This window comes from Salvelinus alpinus, chromosome 6, assembly GCF_045679555.1.
Source record: "Salvelinus alpinus chromosome 6, SLU_Salpinus.1, whole genome shotgun sequence".
Taxonomy (NCBI): domain Eukaryota; kingdom Metazoa; phylum Chordata; class Actinopteri; order Salmoniformes; family Salmonidae; genus Salvelinus; species Salvelinus alpinus.
This window is the reverse complement of record NC_092091.1, coordinates 98558638-98581834: the sequence shown is the minus strand read 5'-3', so window position 1 is coordinate 98581834 and position 23197 is coordinate 98558638.

Here is a 23197-nt window from a genome sequence, read left to right as displayed (position 1 = left end):
AGACTAGACATCTACCACCCAAATACTACTACCAGATTAGAGCCATAAGGGCACTAAACATCTATCACCCCACTACCACTATCAGATTAGAGCCATAATGGAGACTAGGTATCTACCACCCCACTTCCACTATCAGATTAGAGCCATAAGGGCACTAGGCATCTATCACCCAACTACCACTATCAGATTAGAGCCATAAAGGCACTAGGCATCTACCACCCCACTACCATTATCAGATTAGAGCCATAATGGAGACTAGGTATCTACCACCCCACTACCACTATCAGATTAGAGCCATAAGGGCACTAGGCATCTATCACCCCACTACCACTATCAGATTAGAGCCATAAAGGCACTAGGCATCTACCACCCCACTACAACTATCAGATTAGAGCCATAATGGAGACTAGGTATCTACCATCCCACTACCACTATCAGATTAGAGCCATAAGGGCACTAGGCATCTACCACCCCACTACCACTATCAGATTAGAGCCATAAAGGCACTAGGCATCTACCACCCCACTACCACTATCAGATTAGAGCCATAATGGAGACTAGGTATCTACCACACCACTACCACTACCAGATTAGAGCCATAATGGAGAGTAGGTATCTTCCACCCCACCCCACTACCACTATCAGATTAGAGCCATAATGGAGACTAGGTATCTACCACCCGACTACCACTATCAGATTAGAGCCATAATGGAGACTAGGTATCTACCACCCCACTACCACTATCAGATTAGAGCCATAATGGAGACTAGGTATCTACCACCCCACTACCTCTATCAGATTAGAGCCATAATGGAGAGTAGGTATCTTCCACCCCACCCCACTACCACTATCAGATTAGAGCCATAATGGAGACTAGGTATCTACCACCCCACTACCACTATCAGATTAGAGCCATAATGGAAACTAGGTATCTACCACCCCACTACCTCTATCAGATTAGAGCCATAATGGAGAGTAGGTATCTTCCACCCCACCCCACTACCACTATCAGATTAGAGCCATAATGGAGACTAGGTATCTACCACCCCACTACCACTATCAGATTAGAGCCATAAGGGCACTAGGCATCTACCACCCCACTACCACTATCAGATTAGAGCCATAATGGAGACTAGGTATCTACCACTCCACTACCACTATCAGATTAGAGCCATAAGGGCACTAGGCATCTACCACCCCACTACCACTATCAGATTAGAGCCATAAAGGCACTAGGCATCTACCACCCCACTACCACTATCAGATTAGAGCCATAATGGAGACTAGGTATCTACCACCCCACTACCACTATCAGATTAGAGCCATAATGGAGACTAGGTATGTACCACCCCACTACCACTATCAGATTAGAGCCATAATGGAGACTAGGTATCTACCACCCCTCTACCTCTATCAGATTAGAGCCATAATGGAGACTAGGTATCTACCACCCCACTACCTCTATCAGATTAGAGCCATAAGGGCACTAGGCATCTACCACCCCACTACCACTATCAGATTAGAGCCATAACGGAGACTAGACATCTACCACCCCAATACTACTACCAGATTAGAGCCATAAGGGCACTAGACATCTATCACCCCACTACCACTATCAGATTAGAGCCATAATGGAGACTAGGTATCTACCACCCCACTACCACTATCAGATTAGAGCCATAAGGGCACTAGGCATCTACCACCCCACTACCACTATCAGATTAGAGCCGTAAAGGCACTAGGCATCTACCACCCCACTACCACTACCACTATCAGATTAGAGCCATAATGGAGACTAGGTATCTACCACCCCACTACCACTATCAGATTAGAGCCATAAGGGCACTAGGTATCTACCACCCCACTAACTCTATCAGATTAGAGCCATAATGGAGACTAGGTATCTCCCACCCCACTACCACTATCAGATTAGAACCATAATGGAGACTAGGTATCTACCACACGACTACCACTACCAGATTAGAGCCATAATGGAGACTAGGTATCTACCACCCCTCTACCTCTATCAGATTAGAGCCATAATGGAGACTAGGTATCTACCACCCCACTACCACTACCAGATTAGAGCCATAATGGAGACTAGGTATCTACCACACGACTACCACTACCAGATTAGAGCCATAATGGAGACAAGGTATCTACCACCCCACTACCACTATCAGATTAGAGCCATAAGGGCACTAGGCATCTACCACCCCACTACCACTATCAGATTAAAGCCATAATGGAGACTAGGTATAAAACACCCCACTACCACTATCAGATTAGAGCCATAATTGAGAAAAGGTTTCTGCCACCCCTCTACCACTACCAGATTAGAGCCATAATGGAGACTAGGTATCTACCACCCCACTACCACTATCAGATTAGAGCCATAATGGAGACTAGGTATCTACCACCCCACTACCACTACCAAATTAGAGCCATAATGGATACTAGGTATCTACCACCCCACTACCACTATCAGATTAGAGCCATAACGGAGTCTAGGTATCTACCACCCCACTACCTCTATCAGATTAGACACATAATGGAGACTAGGTATCTACCACCCCACTACCACGACCAGATAAGAGCCATAATGGAGACTAGGTATCTACCACACCACTACCACTACCAGATTAGAGCCATAATGGAGACAAGGTATCTACCACCCCACTACCACTATCAGATTAGAGCCATAAGGGCACTAGGCATCTACCACCCCACTACCACTATCAGATTAAAGCCATAATGGAGACTAGGTATAAAACACCCCACTACCACTATCAGATTAGAGCCATAATTGAGAAAAGGTTTCTGCCACCCCTCTACCACTACCAGATTAGAGCCATAATGGAGACTAGGTATCTACCACCCCACTACCACTATCAGATTAGAGCCATAATGGAGACTAGGTATCTACCACCCCACTACCACTACCAAATTAGAGCCATAATGGATACTAGGTATCTACCACCCCACTACCACTATCAGATTAGAGCCATAACGGAGACTAGGTATATACAACCTCACTACCACTATCAGATTAGAGCCATAAAGGCACTAGGCATCTACCACCCCACTACCTCTATCAGATTAGAACCATAATGGAGACTAGGTATCTACCACCCCACTACCACTATCAGATTAGAGCCATAATGGAGACTAGGTATCTACCACCCATCTACCTCTATCAGATTAGAGCCATAATGGAGACTAGGTATCTACCACCCCACTACCTCTATCAGATTAGAGCCATAAGGGCACTAGGCATCTACCACCCCACTACCACTATCAGATTAGAGCCATAACGGAGACTAGACATCTACCACCCAAATACTACTACCAGATTAGAGCCATAAGGGCACTAAACATCTATCACCCCACTACCACTATCAGATTAGAGCCATAATGGAGACTAGGTATCTACCACCCCACTTCCACTATCAGATTAGAGCCATAAGGGCACTAGGCATCTATCACCCAACTACCACTATCAGATTAGAGCCATAAAGGCACTAGGCATCTACCACCCCACTACCACTATCAGATTAGAGCCATAATGGAGACTAGGTATCTACCACCCCACTACCACTATCAGATTAGAGCCATAAGGGCACTAGGCATCTATCACCCCACTGCCACTATCAGATTAGAGCCATAAAGGCACTAGGCATCTACCACCCCACTACCACTTTCAGATTAGAGCCATAATGGAGACTAGGTATCTACCACCCCACTACCACTATCAGATTAGAGCCATAAAGGCACTAGGCATCTACCACCCCACTACCTCTATCAGATTAGAGCCATAATGGAGACTAGGTATCTCCCACCCCACTACCACTATCAGATTAGAACCATAATGGAGACTAGGTATCTACCACCCCACTACCACTATCAGATTAGAGCCATAATGGAGACTAGGTATCTACCACCCATCTACCTCTATCAGATTAGAGCCATAATGGAGACTAGGTATCTACCACCCCACTACCACTATCAGATTAGAGCCATAAGGGCACTAGGCATCTACCACCCCACTACCACTATCAGATTAGAGCCATAACGGAGACTAGACATCTACCACCCAAATACTAATACCAGATTAGAGCCATAAGGGCACTAAACATCTATCACCCCACTACCACTATCAGATTAGAGCCATAATGGAGACTAGGTATCTACCACCCCACTACCACTATCAGATTAGAGCCATAAGGGCACTAGGCATCTATCACCCCACTACCACTATCAGATTAGATCCATAAAGGCACTAGGCATCTACCACCCCACTACAACTATCAGATTATAGCCATAATGGAGACTAGGTATCTACCATCCCACTACCACTATCAGATTAGAGCCATAAGGGCACTAGGCATCTATCACCCCACTACCACTATCAGATTAGAGCCATAAAGGCACTAGGCATCTACCACCCCACTACCACTATCAGATTAGAGCCATAATGGAGACTAGGTATCTACCACACCACTACCACTACCAGATTAGAGCCATAATGGAGAGTAGGTATCTTCCACCCCACCCCACTACCACTATCAGATTAGAGCCATAATGGAGACTAGGTATCTACCACCCGACTACCACTATCAGATTAGAGCCATAATGGAGACTAGGTATCTACCACCCCACTACCACTATCAGATTAGAGCCATAATGGAGACTAGGTATCTACCACCCCACTACCTCTATCAGATTAGAGCCATAATGGAGAGTAGGTATCTTCCACCCCACCCCACTACCACTATCAGATTAGAGCCATAATGGAGACTAGGTATCTACCACCCCACTACCACTATCAGATTAGAGCCATAATGGAAACTAGGTATCTACCACCCCACTACCTCTATCAGATTAGAGCCATAATGGAGAGTAGGTATCTTCCACCCCACCCCACTACCACTATCAGATTAGAGCCATAATGGAGACTAGGTATCTACCACCCCACTACCACTATCAGATTAGAGCCATAAGGGCACTAGGCATCTACCACCCCACTACCACTATCAGATTAGAGCCATAATGGAGACTAGGTATCTACCACTCCACTACCACTATCAGATTAGAGCCATAAGGGCACTAGGCATCTACCACCCCACTACCACTATCAGATTAGAGCCATAAAGGCACTAGGCATCTACCACCCCACTACCACTATCAGATTAGAGGCATAATGGAGACTAGGTATCTACCACCCCACTACCACTATCAGATTAGAGCCATAATGGAGACTAGGTATGTACCACCCCACTACCACTATCAGATTAGAGCCATAATGGAGACTAGGTATCTACCACCCCTCTACCTCTATCAGATTAGAGCCATAATGGAGACTAGGTATCTACCACCCCACTACCTCTATCAGATTAGAGCCATAAGGGCACTAGGCATCTACCACCCCACTACCACTATCAGATTAGAGCCATAACGGAGACTAGACATCTACCACCCCAATACTACTACCAGATTAGAGCCATAAGGGCACTAGACATCTATCACCCCACTACCACTATCAGATTAGAGCCATAATGGAGACTAGGTATCTACCACCCCACTACCACTATCAGATTAGAGCCATAAGGGCACTAGGCATCTACCACCCCACTACCACTATCAGATTAGAGCCGTAAAGGCACTAGGCATCTACCACCCCACTACCACTATCAGATTAGAGCCATAATGGAGACTAGGTATCTACCACCCCACTACCACTATCAGATTAGAGCCATAAAGGCACTAGGTATCTACCACCCCACTAACACTATCAGATTAGAGCCATAATGGAGACTAGGTATCTCCCACCCCACTACCACTATCAGATTAGAACCATAATGGAGACTAGGTATCTACCACACGACTACCACTACCAGATTAGAGCCATAATGGAGACAAGGTATCTACCACCCCTCTACCTCTATCAGATTAGAGCCATAATGGAGACTAGGTATCTACCACCCCACTACCACTACCAGATTAGAGCCATAATGGAGACAAGGTATCTACCACCCCACTACCACTATCAGATTAGAGCCATAAGGGCACTAGGCATCTACCACCCCACTACCACTATCAGATTAAAGCCATAATGGAGACTAGGTATAAAACACCCCACTACCACTATCAGATTAGAGCCATAATTGAGAAAAGGTTTCTGCCACCCCTCTACCACTACCAGATTAGAGCCATAATGGAGACTAGGTATCTACCACCCCACTACCACTATCAGATTAGAGCCATAATGGAGACTAGGTATCTACCACCCCACTACCACTACCAAATTAGAGCCATAATGGATACTAGGTATCTACCACCCCACTACCACTATCAGATTAGAGCCATAATGGAGACTAGGTATCTACCACCCCACTACCTCTATCAGATTAGACACATAATGGAGACTAGGTATCTACCACCCCACTACCACGACCAGATAAGAGCCATAATGGAGACTAGGTATCTACCACACCACTACCACTACCAGATTAGAGCCATAATGGAGACAAGGTATCTACCACCCCACTACCACTATCAGATTAGAGCCATAAGGGCACTAGGCATCTACCACCCCACTACCACTATCAGATTAAAGCCATAATGGAGACTAGGTATAAAACACCCCACTACCACTATCAGATTAGAGCCATAATTGAGAAAAGGTTTCTGCCACCCCTCTACCACTACCAGATTAGAGCCATAATGGAGACTAGGTATCTACCACCCCACTACCACTATCAGATTAGAGCCATAATGGAGACTAGGTATCTACCACCCCACTACCACTACCAAATTAGAGCCATAATGGATACTAGGTATCTACCACCCCACTACCACTATCATATTAGAGCCATAACGGAGACTAGGTATATACAACCTCACTACCACTATCAGATTAGAGCCATAAAGGCACTAGGCATCTACCACCCCACTACCTCTATCAGATTAGAACCATAATGGAGACTAGGTATCTACCACCCCACTACCACTATCAGATTAGAGCCATAATGGAGACTAGGTATCTACCACCCATCTACCTCTATCAGATTAGAGCCATAATGGAGACTAGGTATCTACCACCCCACTACCTCTATCAGATTAGAGCCATAAGGGCACTAGGCATCTACCACCCCACTACCACTATCAGATTAGAGCCATAACGGAGACTAGACATCTACCACCCAAATACTACTACCAGATTAGAGCCATAAGGGCACTAAACATCTATCACCCCACTACCACTATCAGATTAGAGCCATAATGGAGACTAGGTATCTACCACCCCACTTCCACTATCAGATTAGAGCCATAAGGGCACTAGGCATCTATCACCCAACTACCACTATCAGATTAGAGCCATAAAGGCACTAGGCATCTACCACCCCACTACCACTATCAGATTAGAGCCATAAAGGCACTAGGCATCTACCACCCCACTACCACTATCAGATTAGAGGCATAATGGAGACTAGGTATCTACCACCCCACTACCACTATCAGATTAGAGCCATAATGGAGACTAGGTATGTACCACCCCACTACCACTATCAGATTAGAGCCATAATGGAGACTAGGTATCTACCACCCCTCTACCTCTATCAGATTAGAGCCATAATGGAGACTAGGTATCTACCACCCCACTACCTCTATCAGATTAGAGCCATAAGGGCACTAGGCATCTACCACCCCACTACCACTATCAGATTAGAGCCATAACGGAGACTAGACATCTACCACCCCAATACTACTACCAGCTTAGAGCCATAAGGGCACTAGACATCTATCACCCCACTACCACTATCAGATTAGAGCCATAATGGAGACTAGGTATCTACCACCCCACTACCACTATCAGATTAGAGCCATAAGGGCACTAGGCATCTACCACCCCACTACCACTATCAGATTAGAGCCGTAAAGGCACTAGGCATCTACCACCCCACTACCACTATCAGATTAGAGCCATAATGGAGACTAGGTATCTACCACCCCACTACCACTATCAGATTAGAGCCATAAGGGCACTAGGCATCTACCACCCCACTAACTCTATCAGATTAGAGCCATAATGGAGACTAGGTATCTCCCACCCCACTACCACTATCAGATTAGAACCATAATGGAGACTAGGTATCTACCACACGACTACCACTACCAGATTAGAGCCATAATGGAGACAAGGTATCTACCACCCCTCTACCTCTATCAGATTAGAGCCATAATGGAGACTAGGTATCTACCACCCCACTACCACTACCAGATTAGAGCCATAATGGAGACTAGGTATCTACCACACGACTACCACTACCAGATTAGAGCCATAATGGAGACAAGGTATCTACCACCCCACTACCACTATCAGATTAGAGCCATAAGGGCACTAGGCATCTACCACCCCACTACCACTATCAGATTAAAGCCATAATGGAGACTAGGTATAAAACACCCCACTACCACTATCAGATTAGAGCCATAATTGAGAAAAGGTTTCTGCCACCCCTCTACCACTACCAGATTAGAGCCATAATGGAGACTAGGTATCTACCACCCCACTACCACTATCAGATTAGAGCCATAATGGAGACTAGGTATCTACCACCCCACTACCACTACCAAATTAGAGCCATAATGGATACTAGGTATCTACCACCCCACTACCACTATCAGATTAGAGCCATAACGGAGTCTAGGTATCTACCACCCCACTACCTCTATCAGATTAGACACATAATGGAGACTAGGTATCTACCACCCCACTACCACGACCAGATAAGAGCCATAATGGAGACTAGGTATCTACCACACCACTACCACTACCAGATTAGAGCCATAATGGAGACAAGGTATCTACCACCCCACTACCACTATCAGATTAGAGCCATAAGGGCACTAGGCATCTACCACCCCACTACCACTATCAGATTAAAGCCATAATGGAGACTAGGTATAAAACACCCCACTACCACTATCAGATTAGAGCCATAATTGAGAAAAGGTTTCTGCCACCCCTCTACCACTACCAGATTAGAGCCATAATGGAGACTAGGTATCTACCACCCCACTACCACTATCAGATTAGAGCCATAATGGAGACTAGGTATCTACCACCCCACTACCACTACCAAATTAGAGCCATAATGGATACTAGGTATCTACCACCCCACTACCACTATCATATTAGAGCCATAACGGAGACTAGGTATATACAACCTCACTACCACTATCAGATTAGAGCCATAAAGGCACTAGGCATCTACCACCCCACTACCTCTATCAGATTAGAACCATAATGGAGACTAGGTATCTACCACCCCACTACCACTATCAGATTAGAGCCATAATGGAGACTAGGTATCTACCACCCATCTACCTCTATCAGATTAGAGCCATAATGGAGACTAGGTATCTACCACCCCACTACCTCTATCAGATTAGAGCCATAAGGGCACTAGGCATCTACCACCCCACTACCACTATCAGATTAGAGCCATAACGGAGACTAGACATCTACCACCCAAATACTACTACCAGATTAGAGCCATAAGGGCACTAAACATCTATCACCCCACTACCACTATCAGATTAGAGCCATAATGGAGACTAGGTATCTACCACCCCACTTCCACTATCAGATTAGAGCCATAAGGGCACTAGGCATCTATCACCCAACTACCACTATCAGATTAGAGCCATAAAGGCACTAGGCATCTACCACCCCACTACCACTATCAGATTAGAGCCATAATGGAGACTAGGTATCTACCACCCCACTACCACTATCAGATTAGAGCCATAAGGGCACTAGGCATCTATCACCCCACTACCACTATCAGATTAGAGCCATAAGGGCACTAGGCATCTACCACCCCACTACCACTTTCAGATTAGAGCCATAATGGAGACTAGGTATCTACCACCCCACTACCACTATCAGATTAGAGCCATAAGGGCACTAGGCATCTACCACCCCACTACCACTTTCAGATTAGAGCCATAATGGAGACTAGGTATCTACCACCCCACTACCACTATCAGATTAGAGCCATAAGGGCACTAGGCATCTACCACCCCACTACCACTATCAGATTAGAGCCATAATGGAGACTAGGTATCTCCCACCCCACTACCACTATCAGATTAGAACCATAATGGAGACTAGGTATCTACCACCCCACTACCACTATCAGATTAGAGCCATAATGGAGACTAGGTATCTACCACCCATCTACCTCTATCAGATTAGAGCCATAATGGAGACTAGGTATCTACCACCCCACTACCTCTATCAGATTAGAGCCATAAGGGCACTAGGCATCTACCACCCCACTACCACTATCAGATTAGAGCCATAACGGAGACTAGACATCTACCACCCAAATACTAATACCAGATTAGAGCCATAAGGGCACTAAACATCTATCACCCCACTACCACTATCAGATTAGAGCCATAATGGAGACTAGGTATCTACCACCCCACTTCCACTATCAGATTAGAGCCATAAGGGCACTAGGCATCTATCACCCAACTACCACTATCAGATTAGAGCCATAAAGGCACTAGGCATCTACCACCCCACTACCACTATCAGATTAGAGCCATAATGGAGACTAGGTATCTACCACCCCACTACCACTATCAGATTAGAGCCATAAGGGCACTAGGCATCTATCACCCCACTACCACTATCAGATTAGATCCATAAAGGCACTAGGCATCTACCACCCCACTACAACTATCAGATTAGAGCCATAATGGAGACTAGGTATCTACCATCCCACTACCACTATCAGATTAGAGCCATAAGGGCACTAGGCATCTACCACCCCACTACCACTATCAGATTAGAGCCATAAAGGCACTAGGCATCTACCACCCCACTACCACTATCAGATTAGAGCCATAATGGAGACTAGGTATCTACCACCCCACTACCACTACCAGATTAGAGCCATAATGGAGACTAGGTATCTACCACCCGACTACCACTATCAGATTAGAGCCATAATGGAGACTAGGTATCTACCACCCCACTACCACTATAAGATTAGAGCCATAATGGAGACTAGGTATCTACCACCCCACTACCACTATCAGATTAGAGCCATAATGGAGACTAGGTATCTACCACCCCACTACCTCTATCAGATTAGAGCCATAATGGAGAGTAGGTATCTTCCACCCCACCCCACTACCACTATCAGATTAGAGCCATAATGGAGACTAGGTATCTACCACCCCACTACCACTATCAGATTAGAGCCATAATGGAAACTAGGTATCTACCACCCCACTACCTCTATCAGATTAGAGCCATAATGGAGAGTAGGTATCTACCACCCCACTACCACTATCAGATTAGAGCCATAATGGAGACTAGGTATCTACCACCCCACTACCACTATCAGATTAGAGCCATAAGGGCACTAGGCATCTACCACCCCACTACCACTATCAGATTAGAGCCATAATGGAGACTAGGTATCTACCACTCCACTACCACTATCAGATTAGAGCCATAAGGGCACTAGGCATCTACCACCCCACTACCACTATCAGATTAGAGCCATAAGGGCACTAGGCATCTACCACCCCACTACCACTATCAGATTAGAGCCATAATGGAGACTAGGTATCTACCACCCCACTACCACTATCAGATTAGAGCCATAATGGAGACTAGGTATGTACCACCCCACTACCACTACCAGATTAGAGCCATAATGGAAACTAGGTATCTACCACCCCACTACCACTATCAGATTAGAGCCATAATGGAGACTAGGTATCTACCACCCCACTACCACTATCAGATTAGAGCCATAATGGAGACTAGTTATCTACCACCCCATTACCACTATCAGATTAGAGCCATAAGGGCACTAGGCATCTACCACCCCACTACCACTATCAGATTAGAGCCATAAAGGCACTAGGCATCTACCACCCCACTTCCACTATTAGATTAGAGCCATAATGGAGACTAGGTATCTATCACCCCACTACCACTATCAGATTAGAGCCATAATGGAGACTAGACATCTACCACTATCAGATTAAAGCCATAAGAGCACTAGACATCTACCACCCCACTACCACTATCAGATTAGAGCCATAATGGAGACTAGGTATCTACCACCCCACTACCACTATCAGATTAGAGCCATAATGGAGACTAGGTATGTCCCACCCCACTACCACTATCAGATTAGAGCCATAATGGAGACTAGGTATCTACCACCCCACTACCACTATCAGATTAGAGCCATAATGGAGACTAGGTATCTACCACCCCTCTACCTCTATCAGATTAGAGCCATAATGGAGACTAGGTATCTACCACCCCACTACCACTATGTGATTAGAGCCATAATGGAGACTAGGTATCTATCACCCCACTACCACTATCAGATTAGAGCCATAACGGAGTCTAGGTATCTACCACCCCACTACCTCTATCAGATTAGACACATAATGGAGACTAGGTATCTACCACCCCACTACCACGACCAGATAAGAGCCATAATGGAGACTAGGTATCTACCACACCACTACCACTACCAGATTAGAGCCATAAAGGAGACAAGGTATCTACCACCCCACTACCACTATCAGATTAGAGCCATAAGGGCACTAGGCATCTACCACCCCACTACCACTATCAGATTAAAGCCATAATGGAGACTAGGTATAAAACACCCCACTACCACTATCAGATTAGAGCCATAATTGAGAAAAGGTTTCTGCCACCCCTCTACCACTACCAGATTAGAGCCATAATGGATACTAGGTATCTACCACCCCCCTACCACTATCAGATTAGAGCCATAATGGAGACTAGGTATCTACCACCCCACTACCACTACCAAATTAGAGCCATAATGGATACTAGGTATCTTCCACCCCACTACAACTATCAGTTTAGAGCCATAGTGGAGACTAGGTATCTACCACCCCACTACCACTACCAGATTAGAGCCATAATGGAGACTAGGTATATACAACCTCACTACCACTATCAGATTAGAGCCATAAAGGCACTAGGCATCTACCACCCCACTACCTCTATCAGATTAGAGCCATAATGGAGACTAGGTATCTCCCACCCCACTACCACTATCAGATTAGAACCATAATGGAGACTAGGTATCTACCACCCCACTACCACTATCAGATTAGAGCCATAATGGAGACTAGGTATCTTCCACCCCTCTACCTCTATCAGATTAGAGCCATAATGGAGACTAGGTATCTACCACCCCACTACCTCTATCAGATTAGAGCCATAAGGGCACTAGGCATCTACCACCCCACTACCACTATCAGATTAGAGCCATAACGGAGACTAGACATCTACCACCCCAATACTACTACCAGATTAGAGCCATAAGGGCACTAGACATCTATCACCCCACTACCACTATCAGATTAGAGCCATAAAGGCACTAGGCATCTACCACCCCACTACCACTATCAGATTAGAGCCATAATGGAGACTAGGTATCTACCACCCCACTACCACTATCAGATTAGAGCCATAAGGGCACTAGACATCTACCACCCCACTACCTCTATCAGATTAGAGCCATAATGGAGACTAGGTATCTCCCACCCAACTACCACTACCAGATTAGAGCCATAATGGAAACTATGTATCTACCACTCCACTACCACTATCAGATTAGAGCCATAAGGGCACTAGGCATCTACCACCCCACTACCACAATCAGATTAGAGCCATAATGGAGACTAGGTATGTACCACCCCACTACCACTACCAGATTAGAGCCATAATGGAGACTAGGTATCTACCACCCCACTACCACTATCAGATTAGAGCCATAATGGAGACTAGGTATCTACCACTCCACTACCACTATCAGATTAGAGCCATAAGGGCACTAGGCATCTACCACCCCACTACCACTATCAGATTATAGCCATAAAGGCACTAGGCATCTACCACCCCACTACCACTATCAATTTGGAGCCATAATGGAGACTAGGTATCTACCACCCCACTACCACTATCAGATTAGAGCCATAAGGGCACTTGGCATCTATCACCCAACTACCACTATCAGATTAGAGCCATAAAGGCACTAGGCATCTACCACCCCACTACCACTATCAGATTAGAGCCATAATGGAGACTAGGTATCTACCACTCCACTACCACTATCAGATTAGAGCCATAAGGGCACTAGGCATCTACCACCCCACTACCACTATCAGATTATAGCCATAAAGGCACTAGGCATCTACCACCCCACTACCACTATCAGATTAGAGCCATAATGGAGACTAGGTATCTACCACCCCACTACCACTATCAGATTAGAGCCATAATGGAGACTAGGTATCTACCACCCCACTACCACTACCAGATTAGAGCCATAATGGAAACTAGGTATCTACCACTCCACTACCACTATCAGATTAGAGCCATAAGGGCACTAGGCATCTACCACCCCACTACCACTATCAGATTAGAGCCATAAAGGCACTAGGCATCTACCACCCCACTACCACTATCAGATTAGAGCCATAATGGAGACTAGGTATCTACCACCCCACTACCACAATCAGATTAGAGCCATAATGGAGACTAGGTATGTACCACCCCACTACCACTACCAGATTAGAGCCATAATGGAAACTAGGTATCTACCACCCCACTACCACTATCAGATTAGAGCCATAATGGAGACTAGGTATCTACCACCCCACTACCACTACCAGATTAGAGCCATAATGGAGACTAGGTATCTACCACTCCACTACCACTATCAGATTAGAGCCATAAGGGCACTAGGCATCTACCACCCCACTACCACTATCAGATTATAGCCATAAAGGCACTAGGCATCTACCACCCCACTACCACTATCAGATTAGAGCCATAATGGAGACTAGGTATCTACCACCCCACTACCACTATCAGATTAGAGCCATAATGGAGACTAGGTATCTACCACCCCACTACCACTACCAGATTAGAGCCATAATGGAAACTAGGTATCTACCACTCCACTACCACTATCAGATTAGAGCCATAAGGGCACTAGGCATCTACCACCCCACTACCACTATCAGATTAGAGCCATAAAGGCACTAGGCATCTACCACCCCACTACCACTATCAGATTAGAGCCATAATGGAGACTAGGTATCTACCACCCCACTACCACTATCAGATTAGAGCCATAATGGAGACTAGGTATGTACCACCCCACTACCACTACCAGATTAGAGCCATAATGGAAACTAGGTATCTACCACCCCACTACCACTATCAGATTAGAGCCATAATGGAGACTAGGTATCTACCACCCCACTACCACTATCAGATTAGAGCCATAATGGAGACTAGGTATCTACCACCCCACTACCACTATCAGATTAGAGCCATAAAGGCACTAGGCATCTACCACCCCACTTCCACTATTAGATTAGAGCCATAATGGAGACTAGGTATCTATCACCCCACTACCACTATCAGATTAGAGCCATAATGGAGACTAGGTATCTACCACCCCTCTACCACTACCAGATTAGAGCCATCATGGAGACTAGGTATCTACCACCCCACTACCACTATCAGATTAGAGCCATAAGGGCACTTGGCATCTATCACCCAACTACCACTATCAGATTAGAGCCATAAAGGCACTAGGCATCTACCACCCCACTACCACTATCAGATTAGAGCCATAATGGAGACTAGGTATCTACCACCCCACTACCACTATCAGATTAGAGCCATAATGGAGACTAGGTATGTACCACCCCACTACCACTATCAGATTAGAGCCATAAAGGCACTAGGCATCTACCACCTTAGACCACCTTACCACCATCTTACCACCATCTTACCACCTACTACCACCTTACCACCTTACCACCATCTTCCACTATTATATTAGAGCCATAATGGAGACTAGGTATCTATCACCCCACTACCACTATCAGATTAGAGCCATAATGGAGACTAGACATCTACCACTATCAGATTAAAGCCATACGGGCACTAGACATCTACCACCCCACTACCACTACCAGATTAGAGCCATCATGGAGACTAGGTATCTACCACCCCACTACCACTATCAGATTAGAGCCATAAGGGCACTTGGCATCTATCACCCAACTACCACTATCAGATTAGAGCCATAAAGGCACTAGGCATCTACCACCCCACTACCACTATCAGATTAGAGCCATAATGGAGACTAGGTATCTACCACCCCACTACCACTATCAGATTAGAGCCATAATGGAGACTAGGTATGTACCACCCCACTACCACTATCAGATTAGAGCCATAAAGGCACTAGGCATCTACCACCTTAGACCACCTTACCACCATCTTACCACCATTTTACCACCTACTACCACCTTACCACCTTAAAACAAACTTCCACTATTAGATTAGAGCCATAATGGAGACTAGGTATCTATCACCCCACTACCACTATCAGATTAGAGCCATAATGGAGACTAGACATCTACCACTATCAGATTAAAGCCATACGGGCACTAGACATCTACCACCCCACTACCACTATCAGATTAGAGCCATAATGGAGACTAGGTATCTACCACCCCACTACCTCTATCAGATTAGAGCCATAATGGAGACTAGGTATCTCCCACCCCACTACCACTATCAGATTAGAGCCATAATGGAGACTAGGTATCTACCACCCCACTACCACTATGTGATTAGAGCCATAATGGAGACTAGGTATCTACCACCCCACTACCACTATCAGATTAGAGCCATAATGGAGACTAGACATCAACCACCCCACTACCACTATCAGATTAGAGCCATAATGGAGACTAGGTATCTACCACCCCACTACCACTATCAGATTAGAGCCATAAAGGCACTAGGTATCTACCACCCCACTACCACTATCAGATTAGAGCCATAAGGGCACTAGGCATCTACCACCCCACTACCACTATCAGATTAGAGCCATAAAGGCACTAGGCATCTACCACCCCACTACCACTATCAGATTAGAGCCATAATGGAGACTAGGTATCTACCACCCCACTACCACAATCAGATTAGAGCCATAATGGAGACTAGGTATGTACCACCCCACTACCACTACCAGATTAGAGCCATAATGGAAACTAGGTATCTACCACCCCACTACCACTATCAGATTAGAGCCATAATGGAGGATAGGTATCTACCACCCCACTACCACTATCAGATTAGAGCCATAATGGAGACTAGGTATCTACCACCCCACTACCACTATCAGATTAGAGCCATAATGGGCACTAGGCATCTACCACCCCACTACCACTATCAGATTAGAGCCATAAGGGCACTAGGCATCTACCACCCCACTACCACTATCAGATTAGAGCCATAAAGGCATTAGGCATCTACCACCCCACTACCACTATCAGATTAGAGCCATAAAGGCACTAGGCATCTACCACCCCACTATCACTATCAGATTAGAGCCATAAAGGCACTAGGCATCTACCAACCCACTACCACTACCAGATTAGAGCCATAATGGAGACTAGGTATCTACCACCCCACTACCACAATCAGATTAGAGCCATAATGGAGACTAGGTATGTACCACCCCACTACCACTACCAGATTAGAGCCATAATGGAGACTAGGTATCTACCACCCCACTACCACTATCAGATTAGAGCCATAATGGAGACTAGGTATCTACCACTCCACTACCACTATCAGATTAGAGCCATAAGGGCACTAGGCATCTACCACCCCACTACCACTATCAGATTATAGCCATAAAGGCACTAGGCATCTACCACCCCACTACCACTATCAATTTGGAGCCATAATGGAGACTAGGTATCTACCACCCCACTACCACTATCAGATTAGAGCCATAAGGGCACTTGGCATCTATCACCCAACTACCACTATCAGATTAGAGCCATAAAGGCACTAGGCATCTACCACCCCACTACCACTATCAGATTAGAGCCATAATGGAGACTAGGTATCTACCACTCCACTACCACTATCAGATTAGAGCCATAAGGGCACTAGGCATCTACCACCCCACTACCACTATCAGATTATAGCCATAAAGGCACTAGGCATCTACCACCCCACTACCACTATCAGATTAGAGCCATAATGGAGACTAGGTATCTACCACCCCACTACCACTATCAGATTAGAGCCATAATGGAGACTAGGTATCTACCACCCCACTACCACTACCAGATTAGAGCCATAATGGAAACTAGGTATCTACCACTCCACTACCACTATCAGATTAGAGCCATAAGGGCACTAGGCATCTACCACCCCACTACCACTATCAGATTAGAGCCATAAAGGCACTAGGCATCTACCACCCCACTACCACTATCAGATTAGAGCCATAATGGAGACTAGGTATCTACCACCCCACTACCACAATCAGATTAGAGCCATAATGGAGACTAGGTATGTACCACCCCACTACCACTACCAGATTAGAGCCATAATGGAAACTAGGTATCTACCACCCCACTACCACTATCAGATTAGAGCCATAATGGAGACTAGGTATCTACCACCCCACTACCACTATCAGATTAGAGCCATAATGGAGACTAGGTATCTACCACTCCACTACCACTATCAGATTAGAGCCATAAGGGCACTAGGCATCTACCACCCCACTACCACTATCAGATTATAGCCATAAAGGCACTAGGCATCTACCACCCCACTACCACTATCAGATTAGAGCCATAATGGAGACTAGGTATCTACCACCCCACTACCACTATCAGATTAGAGCCATTATGGAGACTAGGTATCTACCACCCCACTACCACTATCAGATTAGAGCCATAAAGGAGACTAGGTATCTACCACCCCACTACCACTATCAGATTAGAGCCATAATGGAGACTAGGTATCTACCACCCCACTACCACTATCAGATTAGAGCCATAAAGGCACTAGGCATCTACCACCCCACTTCCACTATTAGATTAGAGCCATAATGGAGACTAGGTATCTACCACCCCACTACCACTATCAGATTAGAGCCATAATGGAGACTAGGTATCTACCACCCCACTACCACTATCAGATTAGAGCCATCATGGAGACTAGGTATCTACCACCCCACTACCACTATCAGATTAGAGCCATAAGGGCACTTGGCATCTATCACCCAACTACCACTATCAGATTAGAGCCATAAAGGCACTAGGCATCTACCACCCCACTACCACTATCAGATTAGAGCCATAATGGAGACTAGGTATCTACCACCCCACTACCTCTATCAGATTAGAGCCATAATGGAGACTAGGTATCTCCCACCCCACTACCACTATCAGATTAGAGCCATAATGGAGACTAGGTATCTACCACCCCACTACCACTATGTGATTAGAGCCATAATGGAGACTAGGTATCTACCACCCCACTACCACTATCAGATTAGAGCCATAATGGAGACTAGACATCAACCACCCCACTACCACTATCAGATTAGAGCCATAATGGAGACTAGGTATCTACCACCCCACTACCACTATCAGATTAGAGCCATAAAGGCACTAGGTATCTACCACCCCACTACCACTATCAGATTAGAGCCATAAGGGCACTAGGCATCTACCACCCCACTACCACTATCAGATTAGAGCCATAAAGGCACTAGGCATCTACCACCCCACTACCACTATCAGATTAGAGCCATAATGGAGACTAGGTATCTACCACCCCACTACCACAATCAGATTAGAGCCATAATGGAGACTAGGTATGTACCACCCCACTACCACTACCAGATTAGAGCCATAATGGAAACTAGGTATCTACCACCCCACTACCACTATCAGATTAGAGCCATAATGGAGGATAGGTATCTACCACCCCACTACCACTATCAGATTAGAGCCATAATGGAGACTAGGTATCTACCACCCCACTACCACTATCAGATTAGAGCCATAATGGAGACTAGTTATCTACCACCCCACTACCACTATCAGATTAGAGCCATAAGGGCACTAGGCATCTACCACCCCACTACCACTATCAGATTAGAGCCATAAAGGCATTAGGCATCTACCACCCCACTACCACTATCAGATTAGAGCCATAAAGGCACTAGGCATCTACCACCCCACTACCACTATCAGATTAGAGCCATAAAGGCACTAGGCATCTACCAACCCACTACCACTATTAGATTAGAGCCATAATGGAGACTAGGTATCTACCACCGCACTACCTCTATCAGATTAGAGCCATAAGGGCACTAGGCATCTACCACCCCACTACCACTATCAGATTAGAGCCATAAAGGTACTTGTCATCTACCACCCCACTACCACTATCAGATTAGAGCCATAGTGGAGACTAGGTATCTACCACCCCGCTACCACTATCAGATTAGAGCCATAAGGGCACTTGGCATCTACCACCCCACTACCACTATCAGATTAGAGCCATAAAGGCACTATGCATCTACCACCCCACTACCACTATCAGATTAGTGCCATATTGGAGACTAGGTATCTACCACCCCACTACCACTATCATATTAGAGCCATAAGGGCACTAGGCATCTACCACCCCACTACCACTATCAGATTAGAGCCATAATGGAGACTAGGTATCTACCACTCCACTACCACTATCAGATTAGAGCCATAAGGGCACTAGGCATCTACCACCCCACTACCACTATCAGATTATAGCCATAAAGGCACTAGGCATCTACCACCCCACTACCACTATCAGATTAGAGCCATAATGGAGACTAGGTATCTACCACCCCACTACCACTATCAGATTAGAGCCATTATGGAGACTAGGTATCTACCACCCCACTACCACTACCAGATTAGAGCCATAATGGAAACTAGGTATCTACCACTCCACTACCACTATCAGATTAGAGCCATAAGGGCACTAGGCATCTACCACCCCACTACCACTATCAGATTAGAGCCATAAAGGCACTAGGCATCTACCACCCCACTACCATATCAGATTAGAGCCATAATGGAGACTAGGTATCTACCACCCCACTACCACAATCAGATTAGAGCCATAATGGAGACTAGGTATGTACCACCCCACTACCACTACCAGATTAGAGCCATAATGGAAACTAGGTATCTACCACCCCACTACCACTATCAGATTAGAGCCATAATGGAGACTAGGTATCTACCACCCCACTACCACTATCAGATTAGAGCCATAATGGAGACTAGGTATCTACCACCCCACTACCACTATCAGATTAGAGCCATAAAGGCACTAGGCATCTACCACCCCACTTCCACTATTAGATTAGAGCCATAATGGAGACTAGGTATCTATCACCCCACTACCACTATCAGATTAGAGCCATAATGGAGACTAGGTATCTACCACCCCTCTACCACTACCAGATTAGAGCCATCATGGAGACTAGGTATCTACCACCCCACTACCACTATCAGATTAGAGCCATAAGGGCACTTGGCATCTATCACCCAACTACCACTATCAGATTAGAGCCATAAAGGCACTAGGCATCTACCACCCCACTACCACTATCAGATTAGAGCCATAATGGAGACTAGGTATCTACCACTCCACTACCACTATCAGATTAGAGCCATAAGGGCACTAGGCATCTACCACCCCACTACCACTATCAGATTATAGCCATAAAGGCACTAGGCATCTACCACCCCACTACCACTATCAGATTAGAGCCATAATGGAGACTAGGTATCTACCACCCCACTACCACTATCAGATTAGAGCCATAATGGAGACTAGGTATCTACCACCCCACTACCACTACCAGATTATAGCCATAATGGAAACTAGGTATCTACCACTCCACTACCACTATCAGATTAGAGCCATAAGGGCACTAGGCATCTACCACCCCACTACCACTATCAGATTAGAGCCATAAAGGCACTAGGCATCTACCACCCCACTACCACTATCAGATTAGAGCCATAATGGAGACTAGGTATCTACCACCCCACTACCACAATCAGATTAGAGCCATAATGGAGACTAGGTATGTACCACCCCACTACCACTACCAGATTAGAGCCATAATGGAAACTAGGTATCTACCACCCCACTACCACTATCAGATTAGAGCCATAATGGAGACTAGGTATCTACCACCCCACTACCACTATCAGATTAGAGCCATAATGGAGACTAGGTATCTACCACCCCACTACCACTATCAGATTAGAGCCATAAAGGCACTAGGCATCTACCACCTTAGACCACCTTACCACCATCTTACCACCATCTTACCACCTACTACCACCTTACCACCTTACCACCATCTTCCACTATTAGATTAGAGCCATAATGGAGACTAGGTATCTATCACCCCACTACCACTATCAGATTAGAGCCATAATGGAGACTAGACATCTACCACTATCAGATTAAAGCCATACGGGCACTAGACATCTACCACCCCACTACCACTATCAGATTAGAGCCATAATGGAGACTAGGTATCTACCACCCCACTACCTCTATCAGATTAGAGCCATAATGGAGACTAGGTATCTCCCACCCCACTACCACTATCAGATTAGAGCCATAATGGAGACTAGGTATCTACCACCCCACTACAACTATCAGATTAGAGCCATAATGGAGACTAGGTATCTACCACCCCTCTACCTCTATCAGATTAGAGCCATAATGGAGACTAGGTATCTACCACCCCACTACCACTATGTGATTAGAGTCATAATGGAGACTAGGTATCTACCACCCCACTACCACTATCAGATTAGAGCCATAATGGAGACGAGACATCAACCACCCCACTACCACTATCAGATTAGAGCCATAATGGAGACTAGGTATCTACCACCCCACTACCACTATCAGATTAGAGCCATAAAGGCACTAGGTATCTACCACCCCACTACCACTATCAGATTAGAGCCATAAGGGCACTAGGCATCTACCACCCCACTACCACTATCAGATTAGAGCCATAAAGGCACTAGGCATCTACCACCCCACTACCACTATCAGATTAGAGCCATAATGGAGACTAGGTATCTACCACCCCACTACCACTATCAGATTAGAGCCATAATGGAGACTAGGTATGTACCACCCCACTACCACTACCAGATTAGAGCCATAATGGAAACT